This window comes from Vombatus ursinus, unplaced genomic scaffold (assembly GCF_900497805.2).
Source record: "Vombatus ursinus unplaced genomic scaffold, bare-nosed wombat genome assembly UNPS02000582.1, whole genome shotgun sequence".
Classification (NCBI taxonomy): domain Eukaryota; kingdom Metazoa; phylum Chordata; class Mammalia; order Diprotodontia; family Vombatidae; genus Vombatus; species Vombatus ursinus.
Genome location: NW_020940360.1, coordinates 23,198,890 through 23,226,058, shown reverse-complemented (window position 1 = coordinate 23,226,058; position 27,169 = coordinate 23,198,890). Strand labels below are relative to the sequence as shown.

The window sequence follows — 27,169 nt, the reverse complement described above, 5'->3', positions numbered from 1 at the left end:
TGAAGTGCAAAATATAAAATCCTCTTCAAATGTTTTTGGTAAGAAGAATATAACTGTGCTACAGGGAACCAAAAAAGAGAAAAATCACACACACACACACACACACACACACACACACACACACTTTAGCAACTAAGTATCTAGCTTTGTAATGCACAAAGGAAAGTAGGGAGAAGACCAGTAACATCTCAGTCATGGGAGCTTAGATCACAAGCCAGAAAAGCTTGAATACCTAGCCAAAAGACCTTATTTTACAGATGAGAAAACTGAGGGCTAATGAGGGGAAGTAACTTGACCAAAGTCACATTGTGAGGTAGTATCAGATACCATTTCATTGAAAAACAAATAGATATGGGATAGGGATTTCCCCTGTGATTTCATAGGTATAAGGAGTTCCTGGGACTTCCTCTGCCCAAGCTGATCAGCATCTTCTCTGCACTGTGTAATCTGTTGTTATTGTTGTTTGTCTGTTCTTGAAGGACCATGACATCAGGAAAATGATGCCATGATTTACAATTGAATTGGATTTAAGGGGGGTGTGCTATGCAAGGTCACCAGCCTCACTTTCTCCTCCAGAGCCATCTGGGTCCAGTGACAGGATATAGATTAGCACAACTGGAGATGGCCGCCACCATATAATCTGACTTGAGTACTGAATGAAGAGAGAAGGATGCTTAAATGAGGAAATCAGCACAATGATAATTAGGCTATTCCTTGAGAAATGCCTCAGATTAAGAGCCATAAAACAGTCAAAGTCAGTCTTCAATTGAGTTCCATTTGGAAAATGAAGAGGAAGAACCTTGCCATAATTCCTTCAAAAGCCATGGGTGGGAGTGGGTAGGAGGTTTTTTTTTTTTAAATTAATATCTTATTTATTGGTGACTTTGGTTTTACATTACAATCAATCAATAAGCATATGTTAAGCACCTAATACATACCAAACACTGTATTAGGCTCTGGGGATACAGAGATTGAAAGAGAGGGCACTGCCCTGAAGGGGTTTATTTTCTTTGCAGTAGTTAACAATAGATTCAAAGATAAATAAATCTAGTATATCTTCAAAATAAAGAGTTATTTCAAGGGTGTATTACTAATAAGTAGATAAATTAGGAAAGACTCCTTGAAGGAAGTAGCACCTGAGCTGAATTTGGGAGAGACAGAAAATGTGAGAAGCAAAGATGAGGAGGGTAGGATACCATTCTAGGCCTGGAGGACAGCCTATACAAAACCATGGAGGCAGGAGATGTTATGTAATGCTTGGGGAACAACAAGCAAGCCAGTTTGAGTGAAACTTAGAGTGCGTGGAAGGTTGTAATAAATATGTAATAAGACTAGAAGCAATCATATTACAAAGAGCTTCATATTCCAAGCAGTAGAGTTTATATTTTATCTTAGAGGATAAGGGGAACCCCTGAAGCTTATTGAACAGGGAAGTCACATGGCCAGATCTATAGAATAGAAATTTTGTAATTTAAAGAGGAAGAAATTTGGTCCATGGAGATCAATTAGGGAGGCTATAGTGATAGTCATTTGAAATAGATCACCCACTGTTACCTACCTACCCAAGGAGCCTTCTTTTACAGAAAAGAAAAACAGTTAAGTAGAAGCAATTAATATAGAGACTGATGTGACATTTTGTATAATTTTTGTAGGATCATACACAGAACCATAAATCTAGAAATGGAAGGGACCACAGAAGCTCTCTGGTCCAACTGCCTTGACTTACAAATGAAACTGGGACCCAGGAAAGCTAAGGAACTTGTCCAAGATCAAACAAGTAGTAAGTATAAGAGGCCAGATTTAAATCCAGGTCTCTGACCCTAGCGCCAGTGTTTTTCCCACTGTACCAAGCTCTATACTATGGGTCTTGGCCTTTCCAAGAAAAGGAGAAAGGCGCATTTCCCTTTGCCTTCACTAGGGGCTAGATGGGTCATTACAATTACAAAGTGTTTGGTTTCATTTTTGTGTCTTTTGTTTACATTATCACGCACAAAAATGCGAAGTATATTTTTCTCTGGTTCTGTTTGCTTCACTTTGTATCAGTTCATACAAGTTTTCTCACATTACTCTGAATTTTTCATATTCATCAGTCCTTAAGCACAAATTATTGTATTATAAATTACATTCCATTATGTTTATATGACACAAATTTTCAGCCACTCCCCAATCAATGGACCTACACTGCTTCCAGTTTTTTTCCTACCACAAAAGGTACAATTATGAAATTTTTGTTATAGATAGGACCTCTTTTTCTGTCATTGACCTCCTTAGGGCACATGACTGATAGTGTTCTTCAAAGGAAAGAAGCCAGAGCTAGAAAGTCCAGCCTCTGGGGAGACACTGAGGAAGGTTTTCATTATACATATATCAGTTTGGATCACATTAGTCAAGAAGCATCGCCCTAGGAGAAGTCATCAGGCTCAACTGACTCAGATCCAATTTTTCCACTGTATTCCTTAAATTTCTTCTCCTGTTTTAAATATGCCTTTCTCCTGAGGATTGTTTTAGATGAATGAGACTGTTGGGCCAAAAAAAAAAGTAGAGAAATAATGCTTATCATGTTCTGAATGTTGAAGCCGAGCCAGAAGCTACTGATGAAGGTGGAGGGGTAATTTTAAAAGAACTAAAACACCTAATCTTTGCCCTCTGATAGTGTGCAATATGGCTGTGGAGAAAATAGAAAGCTCATCTCAAAAAGATTCAAAAAAAAAACCTCTAGAAAGCAAAATGTCATTAAATGTAAACCCTCATTAAATATAAATCCCCTTCCCATGGGGAAGAAATGGCTCCCAAAACTGTCAGAAGAGGATTTTTCATTCCAAATCTGAACGAGATGCTATTGAATCCAGTCGATCTGAATGAGCAAGAGAGATCCATGCAGGCTTCACTGTAGACCTATAGTAGTTGTGGACACAGGAGAATGACCAGGATCAGAAAGATCACAGAGGGACTGGCAGGGGGGACTGATAACTCACATCTATATGGCACCATCAGATTTATGAAGTTCTTGCCTCCCAGAAACCCTATGAAGTAAGTACATGTATGGGAATGGGTGGGTGAAGGGAAAAGGTTCAGTAAACAACAGACTAAGTCAACAGTAGGACTGAAAGCCCAAAAAAGTTATTAACTCTTATGATGTAATAAAAGATGGAAAGTGTTCAGAAGGGCAGAAGTAATAACTTCCTTGTATTCTGCCTTGGTCAGATCATATCTGCATTATCAATACTGGTAATAACAATAACAATAAACATTAATATAGCACTTTAAAGTTTTGTTAAGTGTTTTAGATATGTAGCAGAATTTTGACACATGCCCAGATCACCTAACATGGAGGCACTCCTTAAAGACCTGCTTTGAGGAGAAGACTTCTATCTCATAGGTGGAAGCAGCCTCTTTCCACTTCAGACAGAGACAGTCAGTTTCTCTTTTTCTTTCTGGTTGTGTTGAGGGGTGAAGGTCTTACTCAGCTACAGCACAGTTACTATCACCCAAGAAAATGGCTTGGGATTTTGGTCATATTTCATTTATTCTTCTCTGTTATAGGCACAGAGAGTAGACTCCCAGACCAAGAAGCTGGAATGACGAGGACTTTGGAGCTAAGATTCCAGGCTCGATATTGTTGCCAACCTATTCTCTCTCTGTAACATCTCTTGATTTTTTCCCTTCTCTACACTCATATAGTCACCATCCTGCTTCAGGCTCTTTTAAGATTACAACTGATAACTGATATGGTTCATAACCTCCTAAATGGTCTTTCTCCATCCTGCCTCTCCCACTCCAACCAATCTTTCACATAGCTACCAGACTTGTCTACTAAATCAGTTGACTTCATCATTCTCTTGACAAAAAACACTCATTGCCTATATTTCAGACATACTTCTCTATTTGGCATTTAAAGTCCTTCATTATTTGTCCCTAGACCACCTTTCTGCATTTATTATACATTACTCCTACTAATACAAGGCATTGCTATAGCTGTAGTGGTTTACTTGCTGACTCTTACATGAGGCATTCGATTTCCTGTCTCCAGGACTTTACACAGGTTGTCATCCACTCATGAAACAGGTTGTCATCCATTACCAGAATGCAATACCTACTCACCTTAGGATCTTAGATCCCCTTGTCTCCTTCAGATTACCTGCTGTAAGTACCCCAGCAAACAAAATCAAGAACAGGAACAGAGACGCTTGAATTTATTTTGTCTGTGTGTGTATGCATGTATATATGTATATACATAAACACAAACCAAAATATAGATATGATAATATATACAATGCATATATAATGTGTATACATATAAGGCATATAATATATACATATATACTATATATTCTGCAATATATGCACATATGCATATATACTATATGTGTGTACATACCTGTACAAATATATATATATATACACAAATGTATGTGTATACCTTAGGTTATACTCCCACCCACTTCCCTTTACCTTATCTCTTTATACTTCCCAAAACCAACTCCAAAAGCAGTCAAAAAGGTTGTTTATGAACCCTAAGGTTAGAAAATTATTCAGAGGAAACATTCAAACCTGATATTACCCCTTGTTAGATATTACTATTCACTTGATGTTTTAAAACTTTATTATAACACACAAAACTTTATTAATACAAAGTGAATAGATGTCTACTACATAGAATAGCATTTCCTGTCATTACAAACATGTGCATGTCTTAAGGAAAACTATTTAAGAGTGTTTTTTATTGTATTCCATTACATATTTTGTACCAGACAGCTTCCTGCCTTGGTTGTCCCTTATCCAGACTGAACCTCGTCCATTCTATATGACCCAGCCTTAAGCTAATTCCTACTTCCAAATCATACATAACATTCCTCTCAGATGTAATAATTTTGGTTGACACACACAACAAATACCCCAGTCCATGTCTGTGTCTCTAATTAAAACCCCAGAGAAAGTTCACCTTTTCTGGGAAATCTTCCTTCATGAGTTCCACCACAATCAAAAGCCTTCTATTCTACAAGTCTATAGTACTTATATTTCTAGTATTGGGAGCCAATCTTTATTTTCTCTCTCTCTCTCCCACAGTATCTAATGCAGTATCCCAGCACCATGAAAGGAAATTGAATTGCTTCCATTTGAATTGTCTCAGGAAGATTCTGATGATCACCTGGCAAGATAAGGTACTAGACGCTAAGGTCCTTTCTTGACCTGAATGCCAAGCATTCAAATGTTATTGTAAAGAGTGCTACTCTGATGGGCTGCCCACATTGTCTGAATGCCAAATGTATGTTTTCCTGAAAGACTATTTTATGGAAAACTCACACAAGGCAAGAGCTCACATGGAGGTCAGAAGAAGTGATAAAAAGACACTCTCAAGGTCCCTCTGAATCGATTGTAAGACATGTGATACAATGGCTCAGGACTGCACATTATGGTGCACTTGCATCAAAAAAGAGCTCTGTGCTGTAGAAGCAAGGCAGAATTGCAATAGCTCAAAAGAAATGTGAGAGGTGTAAATTTAGGCACATCTCCATTCCAAATGTTCATATGTATTATTTGTGCCCTACCTATGGTAGAATCTTCTAAGCTTTTATTGGTCTGGTCAGCCACAGTGAACACACTGTATCTTGACTCCAACATAGTAATGTTATTTTGGTCCTCTTTGAGTGCAAAAAACAACCACCATCTAATGCAGTGACCAGCTTATAGTAGATTTGGAGATGTGCTGACTAATACTAGTAAATTTATCATTGCTAACATGTTTGAAAAGTAGCAAAAGACTATTATAAGGTATAAATATCAGAAATATAATGGGTATACAATAGGAGCATATATCTGGAAATTACATTCCAGAGTTTTGGCAAAAGGTGGGCATATGTGTTGGGGTGTGTGTGTGTGTGTGTGTGTGTGTGTGTGTGTATACACAGTGTGTGTGTGTGTATAGTCTCATGTGTCTAAAAGATATCTGATACTTAAGGAATAAATATGCATTCTGGTATGCATTAACAGAAATAAAATTACTCTATGATCTATTGGATATTTTCCCTAATGCAAAATGTCTATGGACATTTTATAGAACAAACTATATTTCAGAATTTTTAACTAAAATGGGCATATTTTCACTTTACTCTCTTCCAATTGTTATATGGCAAAGATTGGTAATTAATTAGTTGATTGGTCAAGTTATTTTTTAATGCTGATTTTCCATATCTTTGTTGTGACTATACTCTGTACTCTACTTCTAATGAAGTCAATGCACCTTTTGTGACTGATTCCTTCTTTCCCACTGTTTCTAACAATTGCTACCCCTTGCTCATTCCATTGAATGAATAATAATGTAGCATCTAGATGTCTTGAGGCAAAAAACAAGAAGCTAAAAAGACACTCTAGGTGATATTTAAAAATTGGGGGAGGGAATTTTCCAGGCACATAAATTTGAAAATGAATATTAGAAGCATAATTTCCAGATGAAATACTTAATTCAATATTGATTTCTAAGAAAAAGTTGTGTGGGGGGAGTGGGGGAAAAGGGATTATTTCATCTCCTACAAGGAGACCTCAGTGTACTTACTTCACTCTTCTTGGGATGTCAGTATCATATTCTGACTGTATTTCATTCTGGGTTTACTGTGCACACTCCGTTACCCACATCCATATATTTCTGCCAAGTTATTTTTGTATACATGTCTGATTTCCTAAATATTAGAATGTTTATGCTTCTGAAGGGTTTCAAACAGCATAACTTCAAAATGAAAACTTACAGACCCCCCTAGTGACTATAAATAAGTTCATGCAAAGCTCATATATACCTAACAAATAATCTTAATTCCCTTTTGTTTCTCTTCCCCCTTTATTTTTTTAACAAATAATTCTTAAGAGAATAATATAAAAGAGGGCTTACAGCAATTTCCTTGCTATGTTATCTACAAAGGCAAAAGGGATGGAGATTGGTCACTGATCATTAAATCTTTTTATAATCTTCTAAAACACTAGAGATGATTCCTTTAACCCTATTAACCTAGCACATTTAGTTAAGTGTATTTCAATGAAGAGCATACATCTTCTAATCACAGGAAAAATGTTCTTTTTTTTTTTTTAAGCAAGTGGTACAATGTCACAAGTGTGCATTTTAAAGCACTATCTTTTATACAGGCAATATGCTAAATTTACTTCTGCCAGGTGGATTTTTGGCATGGCCCACAAAATGCTTGCACAATGAGCAGGCAGCCCTGTACATAGTTAGTCATCAATTTTCACATGAGAGCAACTAAGTCAACTAAGATGTTATTTCTTGTCTGTTATAGACACTTAAGTCATATTGAAATACCTTATTAAGATGGAGAGCACCTTGCGTTCTCCAAGATTATGCTTGCCAAATCCTTCCCCTACCAGGTCTTACCAAAACAGAAAAGTTTTGGATACAGAAATGGTGACAAGGGCTGTGTGTGTGTGTGTGTGTGTGTGTGTGTGTGTGTGTGTTATGTGTTATTACAAAGCTGGTCAGAAGCTGGTGAGGTGTTTTTATTTTATTTTTTTCAGCCACAAGAACTTTTGAAAATGTAGAAAGGTTTAGATTTGTGAAATATTTTGCTCGAAGGAAATCCACACTGACAAAGTATACAATTATATTCAGAGGAAAATAGAGCAATGAAAACCATTGCACCAGCTCTAGAAGCATGTCTAGAGAACATGAGTTCAGATTCTCTTTGTGACACTTAATACTTGTGTTACCTTGGACATTTCTTATAAATTCCTGAGGCCTCAGTTTCTTGACTTGTAAAATGAAAGAGTTGGACTGAAACTGAAATCCCTTTCAGATCTAAATCTAAGATCTTATGTTAATTGTAGGTCTTTATCATTGACCTATCATTGGTGGGCAGCAACCTAAAGATAAGGGATTATAGTACAATAATTGTTTCAGTTTTGTAAAGGGAACCATGTCTGGAAGGTATATCACTCACAATACTTCGGAATCAGAGGACTGCAATGATAGGGAGAGGTTGTTGACCATCATATTCCAGAGGGTGTGGTCAGTCAGCTTCTGGACATCAGAGCTAGTTTGCTTTAAAAAGGAAGCTAGGAAAGGGAAAACTAAAGAAGATTATGGCTACTTCACCTAATCCCCTTTAAAACTGGAAAAGATAGGAGAAGCAACAATCGCATTAGGGTAGCAAGATGCAAGTGATGTAATGCCCCTAGAAGAGGTTTTCTCCTTTGCTGCAGATGGGCTAGTATGGTGCAATGGTACCAAGCAGGGGTAGAATGCCTTATCCCTCAACTATGATTCTTGTCCAGAAAAGCCATGGTATTGCCTCCCGTGCTTTGCAGTTTTGGTGCTGAGATTCTCAATTTACCTCAAGAGTTGTAGTGAGGTTTTTACTACCTCCCATAAATAATCTCTCTCCACTGTCCTTTTGCTTTCTTGGGGAGTCAGAAGGGATATTTGGGACCCGGAGCAACTACCTGGCAAGCTGCATGGGTAGCGCTCCCTTGATGCAAAGTAGTTAAAAGATGAAATAGGGACAGGATTTATGATATGGGAGTGGAGAGGTCTACTGTCTGCCCCTAGAGAGAGCTGGGCAGCGTAATAGATAGAGCCTAGGGTCTGGAGTCAAGAAGATCTGATTTCAAATCTGGCCTTGCTGTGTGAGGCTAGGCAAATCACTTACCCTCAATTTGTCTTAATCTTGTCATCTGTAAAATGGGGATTATAATAGTAGTTACTGCCCAGGTTGTTTCTAGGATAAAAATGAGATATTTGTGAAGTGCTTAACACATATGAGGTGCTTAAAAAATGCTTATTTCCTTTCCACCTCCCTTGTGGAATAGTATGCTTAGGTGAGTGCACACAATCTTCCTTAACCTGTTAGGATACGTTGTAAAATCACCTCTTTTTTTTTTCTAACAAAGTCCTTAAGGGAAGTCTAGTGGATAGATGGTTGAGTTGTGGTTTTGAGTAGCTGCTGGGATAATTTTCAGGGGATCCACAATTGAAGACAGCATGGTGTAGTAGATAGAGCACCAGATTTTGAGTCATAAGACCTGGGTTCAAACCCCGACTCAAGATGTTTATGTTCTATAAAATGAATGTACTTCCTTTCTCTGACAAATAATGTCTGTAGACCTCATTTTTATGTAGTTATTTCCACTAACCTGCCTGAACCAATCTCCATTAACAGGACCAATCTTCACTCTTAGACTCTAAAAAGTGCAGTGGTGTTGAGCCTCATTATGTTCATTGGTATCAAAGTATTCATATGAAGGCCCATAAGCAAGCATTTATTGCCTATTGGATATATAACAAATATTAGTGATTTATTTATACAGGTGATATGATAAAATTAAAATATGAAATGCTGATAATAACAATATAATTTTTAATGTTCTGATATGGAGAATGTATCCTTAGATAAAACTAAACACATGAATGGGTTCCTAAATATTCTTTATTTTGTTGGGGAGAAGGTTTTCTTGCTGCAGATCTTGAGAGGGAAATTGAAGACTCTAAACAATATAATAGATACTTTTATTTGTGCTTAGATCAATAGTCAAACTAATAACAATATTGTCATTTTTGGGTGTGGCCAGCATATGTTGATAATGGCATCTCATTAAATCTCTCCATGGTTACTTAGATTTTTGGTTTCTTGTAGATTTTCTTAGGAAAATCTAAGCTGGCCTTTGTTTTGTTATTCACTGTTTTTACCCTATAGAAACAGAGAGATGATGTCTAATGGAAAAAAGAACAATGATCTGAGTAGCATTGAGACTGGATTCTATTTCTTATTCCAGTTCCAGTGAACTTGAAAAGTTGTTTTTCTTTTTTTTTTTTAACCATGACATACTTCATCTTGTCTCTAAAAGGAGACCTACCTGCTACACCTCAGAGATGTTATAAAGTTAATATTTTCTTACAAAAACCTCACTCTCAAACTTGCACACTGAACAAAACAGTTTTTCTTTAAAGTACAATTAGTCTAAGAAATCTTTCTTTTGACTTTGAATTTGTTTTTGCCTAATAGCCCTTTATTTTCTCTCTTCTTAGACTTCTGGACTTCTAGCTTTTCCTTACTCATGGCACTCCTTTTCCTATATCCATGACTAAGCAATAGCTGTTCACTAAACCTGGAGCGTACTCTTTCCTTATCTCTATGCCCCATAGAATCTTCTTTTTCTTTACCATATAGATCAAATTCCACCTTCCACAGGAAACCCTTCCAGATTCCCTCAACTAGTGTCCATACTCTCTAAATAATTTGCATTTAACTACCTTGTATGTATTCTTTCTACATTTTCGTATATGAAGTGGTGTATGTGCTTACTATCTCTGCCAGACAATAGAAGGCGAACTCCTTGAGAGTAAAAATTGTTTCGTTTTTTCTGTTTGCATCACTTAACACAGTGCTTTGCCACTTCGTAGGTGCTTAACAAATGCTTTGGATTCTGAATTCAGAGCCGTCTTTTGCCTACCCTTTTGGTATTTGTCTACCACTGTTGATCTTGCCATTCATTACTTCTGGATCACATTTATTGCTTCTTTCAATACCTTCTCCACTGTCCATGGGCAAATTTCCTTCATGACAATCACCCGTTTTGTTTTGAGGTCTCAGAGGCACTAACAGAGGTGAGTCAATATGTTATATGCTAATACCCCTGAGTTCAATAAAATTATTATTTTCCTTATGATTTGAAATTCAGTGGATTGAATGCTCACATGATATGTGAGAGCAGGCTGCATATTACAAAGACTTACAAAAGAGCAATAGAGTAAAAGATATCAAAAGAATGTATGAGGTAAAAATAGAATTAGGGTTAAAATATGGATGACTCATGTGTTCCTAAGGCTTCCTCATGATGTCAAAAGAAAGCAAAGAAAGCCTCTGGCAATGTGGGTAAACCCACAATGGATGAATTTGTGGAAGGATGTTTGTATGCATCTGTGGAGGGAACACCTCCATAGATGATATCCTTTTTTTTCTATCACAAATCTGTTTTAATTTATTTTTACATTGAACATCTGTAGTATTCATATAAATCTCAAAACAAACCAAGAACTAATTATTTGTGGATTATTCAAGACCATTTCTCATCTTCCTTATTTTTGTTTTTGGATTTGGCACTCATTTATTAAGATCTATTCAGGGTAAGGGCAGGAAGGGAAGGGAAGAGAAAATTAAATGTAGTTAAAATAACTACTTTTAGAAGATTAGATTTTTTAAGATAAAGATAAAAGGGACAGTATCTAACATGAGATTTTTGGATTACCTGTGAATCTATGATATCTCTATCTGGTTACCATAAATAATGGTTCATTTTATTAAAAACTAGTAGATTTAGATAGATAGTGTCAAAAACTTAGCATAATCAGGGCCTTCTACTAAAGTCCTATTTAGACACCTCATTATGCACAGAAGTAATTTTGAGTTCCTTGAAGTTAGGTCAACAGAGTGTAAGTTGCGCAAGATCCTATCAAATCTAGCAAAACAAAAGCAAAAGCACCTTACAGTATGACATTGGGAAGAAACTAGGTCTATGGTCCAGGGATAAACCTAAATTTAAAGTTTATCACCAGAAGTTTGGACATCAAGGGATGAACGGTGTGAACAACCATAATTGATGAAATCTTTCATTCAAGCGTGGAAGGCCTTGATAGGTTTCTGTGGAGAGAATGCTTACACAAGTAGAATTATTGAACCAGCTGGAATTATTTTACATAGATGGAATTATTGAGAGATTGTCATAAACGCATTCTATGAAAGAAAGGACTTACCTCACATGTACCTATTCAAAAGCGAATTCTGTGTATTTTTACTATTTATTTTCAAAGATAGATAGGTAAGAGAAAAGTAAGAGAAATCAATACATCTTTCTAAGGAGATCTGGGTGAGAGGAACAAACGATGAAAGAACTATGACAGTGAATAATATGGTACAGTGGCAAGAGGGATGAATTTGGAGTTGGTGACCTGAATCTTGCTCTGCCAATTTCTACCTGTAGTAGGACCAGTATCATAACTCCTTCCACCATGTAAATTTGATTTTTTTTTTCCTTAAAGGAGAGTAGGAGCAGCTAGGTGGCACAGTGGATAGAGTGCTGGGCCTGGAGTCAGGAAGACCTGAGTTCAAAGCTGGCCTCAGATGCTTCCTAGCTCTATGACCCTGGGCAAGTTATTCACTCTCCATTTGCCTTAATCCACTGGAGAAAGAAATGGCAAATCATTCCAGTATCTTTGCCAAGAAAATCCCACAGACAGTATTTCACAGACAGTATTGGGGTGCTGTAGTCCACAGGGTCATGAAGAGTCAGACATGACTGAACAGCAAGAAGGGCCTGGCACATAGTAATAAATGCTTGCTAAATTAATGAAGCAAACTCAAACCAGCTTTTAAAGTGAGCATGATGGATTGCAAATAATTCCACAATTATTAGGACACCTAGTTTCCTGGACAAAACAAAACAAAAAACAAAAATAAAACCCTCATTCTCCTAGTTATAATCACTCTATGAAGAAACCAGTTAAGATAGGCCAGTCAATATAAAACATGCCAGGTTTAAAAAAAAAAAAACAAAACTATAACTTAGTGGTTACATTACAATTTTCATTTGATTCCAATGGAAACAGCACTAATTTGACCAAATACATACATCTTTAACAAGTCAATTTTAGTGGTTTAAGAAATGCTTTGTTGACTTTGATTGTTTTTATTTTTCAAATCAAACCATACAGCTGCAGAGTCCCATAGAGAAGGCTGAGCTCCACCACACAAGGTGGTTAAACAGCTTATGAATTAAGCTCTATATAAGCAAATTTCTTTGTAAGTAATTTATATTGTATGGTAAACTTGTATCCAACTAGAACAGCAAATTAAAACATTAATCACATCTGCAAAATTTAGGACCATGTGCATACAGAAAAAATATTAGGGAAATACATTTTCTTGTATTGCTGAAATAAATATTCCACATATGGAAGCCAGTCTAATCCTTCTCATTATAGTGTGGATGAAGATGAACATTAAGCCCATATAACATTTCTTTCTGAATTAGTCGATAGCTCATTTTAGTAGGTAGCACATATTTCCTAACCTGAAATGCCTGTGTTCAATCAGATTTGCAGGGCTTTTTCCCCTTGCTGCTTGGGTTTTTCATCACTGTTAGGTAACCACTGTGATTGTTTCATACTGATGAGGTGGCAAATAGTCACAAGCTTTCTTCTCTGCATTAAGCAGGTTGCAAGCCACAGTAAACTAAACTTGCCCTAAAATTAGCCAGGACCTTTTTAACCTCACCAGCAGAGCCAGGCTGCTTTAAAAACATCTGAATCACCATCCTTGCTCTCAAGTAGATTTTTAACTTAGAAGCTCCTCAAAAAATATCCTGGATTTACTGTCTTTACATATATCAATGACAGTGGTGCCCGGTCAGATGGCTCGCCATCGCCATGGGGCCGGATGAGACGTACAAACCGGATTTTGTGGGAATCTGCTTCTTCCAGGATTGTAACAACATACTCATGCGTTCCCCGATGACAAGGAGAACCGCATCCTTCTCTACACGAGACGCAACTGCGACCACCAGCAGGAAGCCTATAACTTCTGCATCTATGTGAGCGAGATCACCCACGATGTGAAAACACTGACCCAGATCATCACAGACGTGGCGCAGGACCCCACCCTGCCTAAGACTTAGGAGACCATGAGGCTCTACTACATGTGCACCAGCTCCCCCTAGCCCACCCCAACTGCGACCGCCGCTGGACAGAATGACTTGAGCCCTCCCTGCCTTCTCCCACACACGCTTTCCTAATAAAACATTCAATGGGAGGGGAGAAAGGAATCAATGCTTGTTCTATAGATATCTTTTTGTCCTACTCACTACTCAAATGGATTTGTGATCACATTGAGAAGAGCATTCCCTCTAATGATGAAAGTTACAACCTACCTTCTTAACGTGCTGTTGCTAGGAGGAAAAAATATACTCTGGCAATCATACATTTCTCCTGCTACCAAAAGCATGGATTCTCTATCTGCCCATTAGGGGTCCTAAGGTGTTGGGCACCTTTCCCACTTTCTCTTGACATTGCGAGGCTAACCCTGTAGCACATGGGCAGCTCACTAGTTATTCCTCCTTCTTCCTTCATGACTCATCACTTTTCTACTTCAAACATATGTTGTTACTTTAATGACATCCTATGCTCCGTGAAGCCTCCTGCTTTTGAAAAGCTAAGAAATGTATGTATTTTGTTTCTCAAACAAATCCCTCATTGGACCTAAATTTTTCTAGCATCCTGCACCTTTTGCTTTAGGTTGCCAGAGATAAAATGTTTAATGACCAATTTAAGAAAGCATTTTAGTGTTAATCCCCAAAATCTAGCCATGCTCTCTCACAAGATTCTTTTTTTATATGGACAGTTTAAAACGCAACGTGATAAAAATAGGCTTGTACCAAATCTCATCAACCAAAATGGGAAACAAACACAACAGGTACTGGGATTGAACCTGTGATTTCATAGATATGGAAACTTCCAAGTGAACAAACTCTATCAAAGCAAGTTAGTACCTTATCTTCAAGTTAATCTTAGAGACTTGTGTGGAGCAAAGAGAGGTCAAGCTATTTGCTCAGGGTCACATAACCAATATATGTCAGAGGCAGTACTTGAACCCTTTACAACCAGCCCTTTATAGATCACCCCACACCACCTCTCTAACTCATCAAATTCTAAGCAATTCAAGTTCAAATCAGTTCTAAATTTGGGTGAGATGCGAGAAAATTCTCTTTTAATCATTAGTGAATGTTTTCTTTATATCTAGTTTGAGGGAAAAAATGCCAGAATGCATGAATAGGAGGCTAAGCTATCACCTGTGGCAAAATGAGATGTCACAAAAATAGCAGCTAGTAGAAAATGTTCTGTTGCTGGATATTTTAAAATTTCTGGTGAATTCTTGCTGTAACTGTACAAAGAAGGCTATAGAGTTTTGATTCTGTCTGGTTACCAAAAAAATAAAGAAATAAATCTAGAAACTGAATAATGCTTATTTCTGTGATAGATATGTTAATGAATCTGTGATCTCATTAATATGGGTGCTTCCTCTGATGATGCAGATGGAAATTCATCCATATGGTCCTATACTATGGTTCTATAACTCTTGTCCATATCATTCCATAAACTGAACGTAGTAGTTTTATCCAACATATTGGGAATTTCCCCTAGATATCTAGATGTTTACTTAAAAGATATAAAATTATTTACCCAGCAGTGAAAATATATGCTAGTATCTAGCATGATATGTCACATATCATATGCCACAAGTTTATCCTTTGGGTTGAAGGTTCTATTCCATTTTTACAGGAAACATATTTTGAGTGATTCTTAGTCCATACCCCTACCACAACCGAACACTCTTTCTTGAAAGGAAAATGTGAAGAAAATTGGACACTGAGTATTAAAATACATAGAGACATTTTAATGAAATTTTTCTGCAAGAAATATTCTCCCCAAAGTTTTGTTACCCATAAGAAATAGCAGACAAAGCTTTTTATACCTCAGTTTGCTTCTCAGCCATCTTTATTCCATGCTGCCTGCACTACAGTCATCAAACCCTCTACCCTCTAACAAAATCCTAGACTCCAACTTTGGAACCCAAGTTTTGACAGTTGAAACTCCCTTATCTTGTCTGAATAATATTCTCGTGCTACTCTCCAGCCATCTCCATCCACACCATACAATATCCCATCCCTCAATTCCCCTTTATGTTTTGTAAACTTTTTGAAGGCAAAGACTGTGTTCCTGGCTTGTATTTGTATTTAGTAAGGTTAGCATGGTGCCTGGAACATAGTAAATACTTAATAAATACTTAAACTGAAAAGTCTCTATTTTGTACAACTTATTTTTCTTTTTAAGTATATGATAAATTTATTCTTATTCTTCTTCACAACCCTATAAGTAGCCCAACTCTCATTCAATCACTCTAGTTGAATAAAAAAAGAAAGAAGACCCATGTATCCAATATGCAGAATAAAGCAAAACAAATTCTCATGTTCCCCATATCTGAAAATATGTGTCTCATTCATCTTCTTAAGTCCATTACTTCTTGGTTAAAAGATAGGATGTTTAATTATAGGTCCTCTGGAACTGTGGTGGATCATGGTATCAATCAAATGTCTTAAGTCTTTCAAAGTTGATTTTCTTTAAATAGTTGTCACTGTATAAATTGTTCTCTGGTTTTGTTCAATTTACTCTCTATCAGTTTATTCAAGTCTTACCAGATTTCCCTGAAATAATTCCTTATATCACTTTTTACTGTGTAATAATATTCCATCACATTCATATACTATAATTTGTTCAGGCAATCCATAAATGTTGGACAATTCTTTGCCACAAGAATAGATGCTATAAATATATTTATACATATAGGATGTTTTCCTCTTACTTTGATCTCTTGACCAATTCACAGCTCCACCAATAGTGTAGTCTCTTCTATAAATCCTACAGCCTCTCCAACAATTACCTTTCCTTCCCCTCCATCTTTACCAATCTGATAAGTGTAAGGTATAAATTTGGTTGCTTTATTTTACATTTCTCTAGTTATGAGTGATTTGGAGCACTTTGTCTATGGTTGTTGATTTTTTTTTTCCCATTGAAAACTCTAAGTTCCTACTTCTTGACCATTTATCAACAAGGGAATGCCCTAGTATTATAAATTTAACTATTTTCCCATATATCTTGGAAATGAAACTGTTATCAGAAAAATTTACTGTAAAGATTTCATGCCTTGCCACTCTAGGTAACTGTTACACTTCTAATTTTAATTTTGTTGGTTTAGTTTATGCAAAAAAATTAAATTTTATATATTAAAATTGCCCATTTTTATCATATATGAAATTTTCTGTCCATTGTCTGGTTATGAATTCTTCCCTTATATATGGTTGTGCAAAGTATTTTTTTTTGGCTTTCTTTTCTAATTGTGATATGAACTTTTATATCTAAGGTATGTATCCAATTGAAACATATCTTGGTATCAACAATTTTTTCCAATTGTTTAGATCTGATTTTATTTTAACAGAATGTCTTATATAGTCTTCTTTTAAATATATGTGTAATTTTCTAGTTCCTGAGTGTGATTTAGTAGATAGACTCCAAATAATTCCTGCATTCTGCAGTTATTTTAAATGGGATTTTACTTTCTACTTCTTTTTATGCTGGGTTTTGTCAATAATAAGTATACATATATACACATATGTATGTATGTATGTATGTATGTATGTATGTATGTATTGATGATTTATGTGGATTTACTTTATATCTTTCAAATTTGATATTAGTATTTTTTGTTTCTCTAAAGTATCATCATATAAGCTAAAAGTGATAATTTTGTTTACCTTGTGCCTATTTTATTTTATTTCTTTTTCTTGCCCTGTTATTATTGCTATCATTTCTGTTACTACATCAAATAAAACCATAATAATACTGGAAAAGCCTCTAGCCTTTGTCTGCTTGAATATTATGGTGTGTTTTCATTTTATTTAGCTATTATCTTATTAAGTAAAGATCTATTTAGTCTTATGCTTTCTTGTGTTTTTTAGCAGAAATGGAACTTGTGTTTTGTCAAAATCTTATTCAGCATCTGTCAAAAGAATCATTATATATATGGCATCTGTTAAAAGAATCGTTATATATATGTGTGTGTGTATATGTGTATATCTATCTATCTATCTATCTATCTATCTATCTATCTATCTATCTATCTATCTATATAAAATCCTTTGTTTCCTTCAATAGCTTCCAGTGATCTCTCATATCTAGATCTATTTTGCCTCTAGGTCTTATATTGTCCCTATTCTTTTCCCTTTATTCTATCACTAATCAGAAGTTTTTACTACTTTGTTCCATTCTAATCTCACCTTTAAGCTCTATCCTTTGGTAATGGAGTTTGTTTTGTTTGTGATTACTGCCCTACATCTTAAACCCCACCCCTCCATCTCCTCTTATTTTTATATTGAGTTTAATATATTTCTACTCCAAAGTCTCTCTTTACGTGTAAGTGCTCATAGGTAAGTTAAAGCTTCCTTAGTCTAGATCATATTAACTTATATTCATGGGATATTTATCCCCTCAACCCCTTAATGGATATTTGCATATACTTCAACTCTTCTGCCTCTATTATGTATGATAGTTAATTCTTTTCTCTTCCTTCCCCTTTGCTCTTTGGCATATTACCATTTCCCTTGCCTGTTCTTCTTCTAAGACCATCACAATAGAATTAGACCACTCCAGGCCTTCTGTCTATTTTGGTTAATTTTATGACTCTTTAATACATTAGAGTTCTGGGGGGAGCAAATTTTTTCTTCTTCTATTAGAATGTTAAGTATTCATCATTATATACTCACTTCCAATTGATCAGATATATTTAATAGCTTTCTTCTTGACTTCTGCATTTGCAGTTCAACCTTTATACTCAGTTCTGGACTTTTAGTCATCAATACTTGTAAGTCTTCTATTTCATTAAAGTTCAATTTCTTATGCTATAGTATTATGCTGTTTTGTTGGATAGGTTGTTCTTGCTTGTAAAACTTTTTCTTTTCACTTTTTGTAACATCATATTCCAGGCTGTACTCCTCTTTAGAGTGGCAGCTGCTAAGTCTTCTATGATCCTTACTAGGACTCCTAAGTATTTTAACTTAAAAATTTTTTTTTTTTATTATTTTGCCTGCTTGTAGCATTTTCTCTTTTACCTGGAAGCTCTGAATTTTGGTTATGATATTGCTGAGAGCTTATACTTTGGAGTTTCTTTCAGAAGATGACTGTAATATTTTTCCCTATTTTCACTTTGCCCTCTATTTCTACTAGTTCTGGTCTTTTCTTTGGCAACTAATTACTTGAAATGAGATATCCAGGCTTTTTTGTGGGGAGGGGAGTTTGGACATGATTTTCAGGTAGTCTAATGATTTTTAGCATGTCTTAACTCATAGAGTCATTGTTTATTTTTTGGCATTTTATTTTTTAGGCAGTTCAAATCTTGGGTAATACTAATCATCATCTGTTCTATCAATCCTCTTTGTAACTCTTACATAACTATCACTTCATCTAACATTATATTTTGTGTATCTTGAGTCATTTTTTTCAGTACTCTTGAAATCCTTGTGCCCAGGTCATTATTTTTTTTGACATTCTATTTGTATTTGTAGATTTAATCTCATCTTGCTGGTTTACCTCTTGAGTTTCTATCAGTCCATATAATTTCTTCACTGTGTTTGACATTTTCTCCTGCTTATTCATATATTCATTCTTAGTTTCTGGAATGGGGTTTCGTGCTTGTGAAACAATCTGTTCCTTTCTGTATTCTTGGATGGTACTAGAAGATGGCTTGATCTTAGAAATTCTACACAATGAGCAAGTTTCTTCCTGAAAGGTATAGGCAATACATCTAGACAGGGATAAAGGCTAAGGACTTGTCATGGCTGGTACACCCCAGGCTATAAGGCTCTCCCTTTCCCAAATGAGGGATAAGGTATTAATTAAGGATTCTAAGGACTTCTCCAATTGTTGAAGGAGCTAAGAGTGTCTGATTATTACATTACTATGTCCAATTGGGCAATTCTTCTCTGGTCCTTGGCCTTTGTCATTGTGCTTCTTTTCATGCTTTTTGTGAATGATTCAGCCATACTGGCCTACATGCTGTTTCTTGCACAAAACTCTCCTCCTAGGTCAGTGCCTTTACATTGGATATGCCAAATACCTAGAATGCTTTCTCTTTTCACCTGTGTATTTTTTTAAATACCTGGTATCCTTCAATAATCAGTTCAGATGTCACCATTTGCAGGGGGCTTTTCCCAGTCTCCCCAGCTACTAGAGTCTTATCTTCTAAGGTTACCTAGCATATACTATACATATGTATACCTAAATGTTTATGTTGTCTGCTCCATGAAGGAAGGAATTATTTTGCCTTTCTCTTTATCTATACCACTTAACACAATGCCTGACAGCAACTAAATACTTAATATATGCTTGTTAAATGATTGATTGATTGATGTGCCTCTTTATTCTTTTTGAGGTTGGTCCTACAAAAATTGACTCACTCTGTTACCAGGAGTATGCCCAAGCTATTTTCAGCTTGGTAGGAACTTCTAGAGTGGATGCTCTGCCTATACATTTTGATAACTCAAGGCCAACTTCATGGCTTCAATGAGGCATACCAGTAGGACTTTTTGGACTGTTATCACTATTATTATTTTTTGGAATTATTATTCTTTATATAAAATGTGAAATATGTTAATCTATAGTATCAGGATACCAACATGGAAATCCACACAAAAAAATAAGATGAATGAAAATGATTTAAAATGTGTCTCTGTTCATCTAAGGCTAATGTTTCTGATAGAGCATCCCTAATTTATAACTGATTAAAATCTGAATTTAATGTTGTAAAAATGGCCTCACTATTACAAATTAATGCTTCAATGATGAATTCTTATTAGTTAGCTTTGACCATGTAGCATTAAGTTCATATTTGCTAACAAAGTATTTCAAAATACAACAAAAATAATCTTTAAATTTGCATGTATTTAATTTTGGTCACCAAAGGTATTCATTTGTTTATTTAGTAAGGTTTTACCATGAACCTGGTTTACTGTAATAAATGTGACTAGGTTCTGAAAGGTCAACTTGCATTGGAAAACTAGAGTTCTATTCCAGTCAGTATTTTTCTAAATGAACTTCAATGGAGAAAAGACATGTTCACCATCTTCCTTTAGTTTGAGATTCAGATCAGTAATCTATGTGATGACAAGGTTGAGATGATGAGTTTTCAAGGTGCTGAAAATTCATTTAATTAGTGAACAGGTGATATTTCATTTTTTATTTCTTCAAGGCATGTGATTTGTGGTGAGATTTAGGGTTGGGAGCAAGTTTAATTGTAGTGTCCACTATTTTCAAAGTATGTTCCTGAAGCTTGCCTTAATTCTCGGGGTTTATTTGTTGTTTAGGGCAAGGTGATTTTTTTTCCCAAATGACTTTATTTACAGAACATTTTTACTACTCTCTGGTGATAAATGCAATGAGCTTTGTTATCATTGCAGAATGATAATAGACATGTCCTATCTCCTAGCTGTATATACACTCATTAGGCATGAATGCATTTATTCAGAACATATATTTAGACCTTGAAGTCAAAAGTAAACAAAGAAATGAAAGGAATGAAGCAGAGGCAACCAAATAAAGACCTGAACTTGAACTGTGATACCAAAGTAGAGGAAACAGTGACAAATTGCCCTTCTGAAAAATTGGAGCAAACTTCAATTCCTCTCATTTTTGGAGTCTCCATACCCACCCCAAACTAATGACATTCCAGATTGACTAGAAGAGCAAATTGGGGTGTGGAATGGATTTCTTTAGGTTTACTGCCTGTAGACTTAGGCTGCAAGGTATGCTACTAATTTAGCACCAGGGATGCTAATGAAGAAATTAAATCACTTGCCTTTTTCTTGTCTCATCCTTAAAGAGGTTGCATTTTTGTGCTGACAGTGCATAGCTGATAAAATAGCAATTTTTGAAAAGCTTGCTCATTTAGCTCGCCTCAGAACCCCTGCTGACATCACTGACATTTTCTGCAAATATGCAAATACTGTAAGTCACTTCCTAAGATGCATGCATATATTTCCAAAAATGTTATTATTTTATGATCAACTAGGCATAAATGCAGAGGCAGACTAGTTTGCTGGCTTTGTAATGCCACACTCATGAAATGACTTCTTTTTTTTTTTAAATGAGGTTTGGGAGAAATCTGTCACAGTCTCATAGATCTTTAAAGGTGAGTTATTCCTTTTGTATAGAGTGGGGGTTATTTTAAGGCCTTCCCATTATATAAACATAAAAATAGGAGGTAAAAGCCCATGAGCTCAGCAAACTTAAATACCTTGGCAACAATGGCAATATTATTGTTAAACTAGACACACAACTTTTGAAATACAGTGCAGATGCAGTAGGCATGAATACTATCTTATTTAAATGTCTGTATTAAGCACAACCACTCTCTGCTAAAAATGGGGAAAAAACAAACAAGTCATATTCATCAAAGTAATTGTGTAGGTACTTTCAGTACCAAAATGCCTAGAATGAAGGATTGAACTGCTAACGGCAGCAGTGACAGCCATGAATCATGGTAGGCTACTTCGGGGCCTTTACCACCATAAAACAAAAGATGTAGATGAAAAATGCTGCAATTAAGTGATTTGATTTCTGCCCCCTTTTTCCTACTGCATTCGTGCATGGCTGCACAGCAAAGATTGATGGGAAAAATTACTCTATGTGATCCCTGACAGAGCCTTGGAACAATTCTATAAGGGGGAAACATACAAATCAAACCAGCTTTCTTGTATTCAAACAAAATAATACATATAAAGCAAATACTTTAGCCTATATCCAAAGTACCAAAATTTGCATGTACACATAAATTGTAGAGAAATGCTCTGCTATCAAAATCAAACTCATGGATTTTCCAGCTAGTTGCGTAATACTGATATTTGTTTAAATAAATATTCAATCAGCACTGCCGGGTGGCATCCTCAATATGTTTGTGGAGGGAGAACAAATTACAGATCCCCTTTTGTGGGAATGAAACATTCTTGTTTTTTATATCAATAAATTATTAATGAAAACACACTCAAAATAAGATAATACAAAATTTCACTGACTATTCAACTCCCCTGTCATTATCATCATTTAGAGAGATGTTTTTGAATGGGTGTTCACAACTCAGTTGGGGTCCTGGATACAAAAGATTCCTATTTGAATACCAGGGAACATTTTTTTATTATTATTATGGTTGCAATGTACTTTTGAGATGGTGTAAACTTGAAACTTTCCCTGAATAAAACAAACAAGTTTGGCTACTGCAGAAAGTAGAGGACTCATGCCATTATAGACTAGAGTGAAATTATCTGATTTTTTTTCTTCAAAAGCAGAGAAAGACCACCCAGACTCAGCACACTGTAAGAAATGTGCACTTGATTTAACTTGAATGTATACAATAGAACCAATCCCCTGCAAAAATGTGGGGAGATTTGATTCTATTATGTGTGATCAGGCTGCATTTGACCAGACCCAGAACAGAAGTGGTCAGTTTCAAGTATTCTTTCTTACATGGTATTACATCTAAAACCTTGCATATGTTTATCTTTGAAGCATTGGAGCATTTAAAATATCAAGTTTCTTTTACACCTTACACACTATTCAGGGTTCTAAATTTCAGAATGGATTTCTGTTCAATGAATTTTCAAATTCTGTCTCCCCCACCTTCCAACCCCAAACACTAGGATTCCATTATGGAAGTCCCCAGAAAGAAAATGTGGTCTGTCCCATTAACTCATATACCACATCATGGAATCACAGATTGCTAATATCAGAAGAGACATTAGCAGTTCTCCATCAAGAGGGCAGAGAAAATTCCAGAGAATAAGACTTTTTAACTTAATAATATTTGAAAACCTCTGACATGGCAGTGTATTGTGAAAGAAAGTGGTCTGAACTGTAATCAGGAGATTGACGATCTAGTTTCCATTAGTTACTTCTGCCACTAATTTGCTGTTTGGCCTTAGACAGGCCTCAACCTCTGTGGGCTTTCCAATGCTCACATATAAAATGAAGGGGTTATAGTAGATGATCCCCAAGTACCTTCCACTTGAAAATTTTATTAAAATTTATCTGTGTGCTATCATTTTTATTAAGTATTTTTGCATATTTCTGTTCATCAAAGCTGTAAGAGCATTAACTTCACAAGTCTTTATCTCCTTCCCATTGGATCAGCAGCCATCTAGTCCAATTTACACTGGAATAAAAATATTTTCTCTATTAAGTATCTCTAAGTAAGAGGTCATCAAGCTTTCACTTGAAAATCATACTACTTTTATCATTGAAAGTATTCAAAATCCATAGTATTTTCATTAAAACAAAGCTGAATTTGCTTCACTATAACTTCTACTCTTTGCTCATATTTCTATACTCAGTTGCATGCCAATCAAATCCAATCCCCCTGTTCAAAAATTTGAAGTCAAATCAAGTCAATGTGCATTTGTTATGTACTTATTAGGTACCATGAATTGTGCCAAAAGCTGGAGATACATCAAATAAAGAACATCTTCACATCTCATAAATGTGTAAAAATATGTAAACATTTATTTGTAAATAAACACTTATTTAAAAGCTTAAGAATTCATTGTCTTTAAAATATCTGCCCCTTGTATTCTAAAATTTCATTAACTGGCCTTGAAGGAATCAAATCTTTCTGGACCCTCTTGATCAACTATGTCCCCACTACATTATCAACACATCAACCAAGACCAACATTATATGTAGTGTTCCACACCCATAGTGTCCGCCAATCCAGGCCTTCTATAAAGAAGGAACAAATTTTATTTTCATATCCCTTCTTTGGGGCCAAGATTGACCATTAAAATGTCATAGTATTCAATTTTAATCACTTTGTTGCTGAATGTTTTTCCATTTACATTGCTGTCATCATTCTAAATATTGTTTTTCTGTTTTTGACTGTTTCAATTTGCATCAGTTTGTGTATGTCTTCCAATGCTTCTCACTAGTCATCAAATTCATGTTCTACAGTTTTAACCATTCCCTAGCTGCTAAACATCCAATTTATTTGCAGTTCATAGCTAAAAATATTTTGGTATCTGTGAAAATTTTCTTTTTATCTTTTACTAGCTAACACTAGAAACTTTGAGTCAAAGGGTAGTGAGATGTTATTTTGTTAGTATAATTTCAAATTTTCTCCAGAATGATTTTATCAGTTCTTATATCTACCAACAGTATATTAGTAATTAATTTCACAACTTCTCCAATACTGACTATTCCCATTTTTTTGGTCACCTTTGACAATTTGCATTTCTCATTACCTAAGAATGATATGGAGCAATCCTTCACATAGTTAATTGTTAAAAGTTTGTCAATTTTTTTTTTTGAAAATTGTTTGGCCACACTGTTTGATCACAATTTGAGGGGAATTTTTTTTGGTCTTCTATAAGACATTGATAGAAATATATTGCAGATATCAGATGCTTGTCAGAGATTCTATACATAGATTTTTTTCCCACAAATTTACTTTATCTCTTACTCTAGTTGTGTTAATTTTGGTTTTGCAAAAGCTTTTCAACTTAATGTAATAAAAATGATCAGTTTTATCTTCTCTAATCCTCTCTATCTCTTCTTTGGTTAAAATTTCCCCCTAGCCATAGCTATGAAACATACCCAATCTGGTTCACTTCTGATGTTTTCTTGGCACAATCTTCAATATCCAGGTTATATATTCATTTTATCCATATGACATATAGTGAATCTTTATATTCTATATAATGTAAAGTGCTAGTCTTCACTTAATTTCTGTCAAATGACTTCAAAGAGGGAGTTCTCTATATTTTCAAGTTTGTCAATCATTGGGCTATTGAGTTCAATTGTTTCTAATTTGTCTTTGTTTAGTCTCTTCTACTGATCTAATCTTCTATTTTTAAGTAGTACCAAATAGTTTTGATAAATATTTATTTATAATATAACAAGGACTAGAAGTTCTATTCATTCTTTACCCTTTTAAAAATCATTATTTCCCTTTAGTTTTCTGGAAGTGATGCTTACTTTAACATAATACACACACATATATGTGTGTAAATGTTCTTCAAAAGTGAATTTAGTCAAGATGTGTTGCAATTATAGATATAATAAAGTAAAGCTTATTATTTGTGAACATCTGGAAGAATTTTCTCCAAAGTTTAATACTAGAAATATGAGTATAATAATGCTTTATAGTTTTCAAAGCACTTTTATATCATCTGTAAGGCACAACAACTCTTTGAGATAGATGGAAATATATATTATTTTGCCTATTTCACAAATAAAAAACAAAAGCAACAATACAAAACTGAGGCCCAGAGTGGTTAAGGAAACAAAACTACAAAGTGGCTGAGCTAGAATATGAACTACTGATATCAGGTCTATCATTTTTTTTCACTACATTGTAATCTCCTTTTAAGGAAAATGAATAAAATACTTCAAAGGGTTCCAAAGGATTTTCACACATAATAGCTTGGATATAAGTAGAGGACCTCATCCTCTTTAAAAATATTTCAAAATATAGTAATATATTTTATAGAATATAAGCTTCTTGAGAGCAAGGGCAGTTTTACATTTGTCTCTGTATCATCATCACTTAGCATGATACCTGTTGCACAGCAGGAGCTTAATAAATGCTAATTGATTAAAAATATTGAAAAGTACTTTGTAAGACCATAAAGTATTATAGAAATATAAGATTGTATTCCTGTAATTGTTATATAAGACAAATACAAAACAAGTCATCTCAGGTTATGTTATTAAAATAACAATCAAAACAACCAATAACAATAACAAGAGAACTCCATTTCAGAGATTAACAAAAGATCTTTTATTTTTCAGTAAATATGTGGGGGAAAATTTATTTTTATAACCTAAAGTAGGACATAGAGATGTTATTTAAGGTGAAAATTACATTCCAACAAACAAAATGGATACCCATAAATTGGGGGGAAAGCCAAACAAATTGTGATATGTGAAAGCAATGACATCTTACTGTGCCATAAGAAATGATTAAAAAAAAGAAGCATGAAAAGACTCATATGAACTGATACAAAGTGAAGTAAGCAGAACCAAGAAAACAATAAACAAAATTACTACAGTGCATTAAATGGAAAGACCACTGTCAAAAAAATAAAACAACTGAAATATGATGACTAAGATTTGCCCCAAGGATGAGATACAGTAAAACACCTCTCTATCCATTTCTTTGAAGAGGTAAGAGCCATGGGTATGAAACTCTGTGTATAACTTACTTAATATAATTTTCCCACTCATTAGTTTTGTTGAACTTTTTTTTTCTTTCTCTTAAAAAAATCTTCATTAGAGCTGATAGCTCTGAATGATGGGATAGAAACAGAAGTGTAATATATCAACAAAAATGTAAACCATTAATAAAATTATTTTTAACAAAGAGAAATATTCCAGTATTCTAGCAACTTCATTCAATAATATTCCAGTAACTTCATTAATTCCAGTATGACTAACAAAGATAAAGCTAAAGTGACAAAATAACAGACCATGATATGAAAAGCAGACGTCCTAAATATATGTACAATTAGTTCCTGATTAGCACAA

The 27,169-nt window shown here is 35.0% G+C and overlaps 1 pseudogene; it reads left to right on the top strand.

Moving 5' to 3' along the window:
• The first annotated feature begins 13,423 nt into the window (after nucleotides 1-13,423).
• LOC114037057 lies at nucleotides 13,424-13,671 on the top strand (annotated as a pseudogene).
• The last annotated feature ends 13,498 nt before the right edge of the window (nucleotides 13,672-27,169 follow it).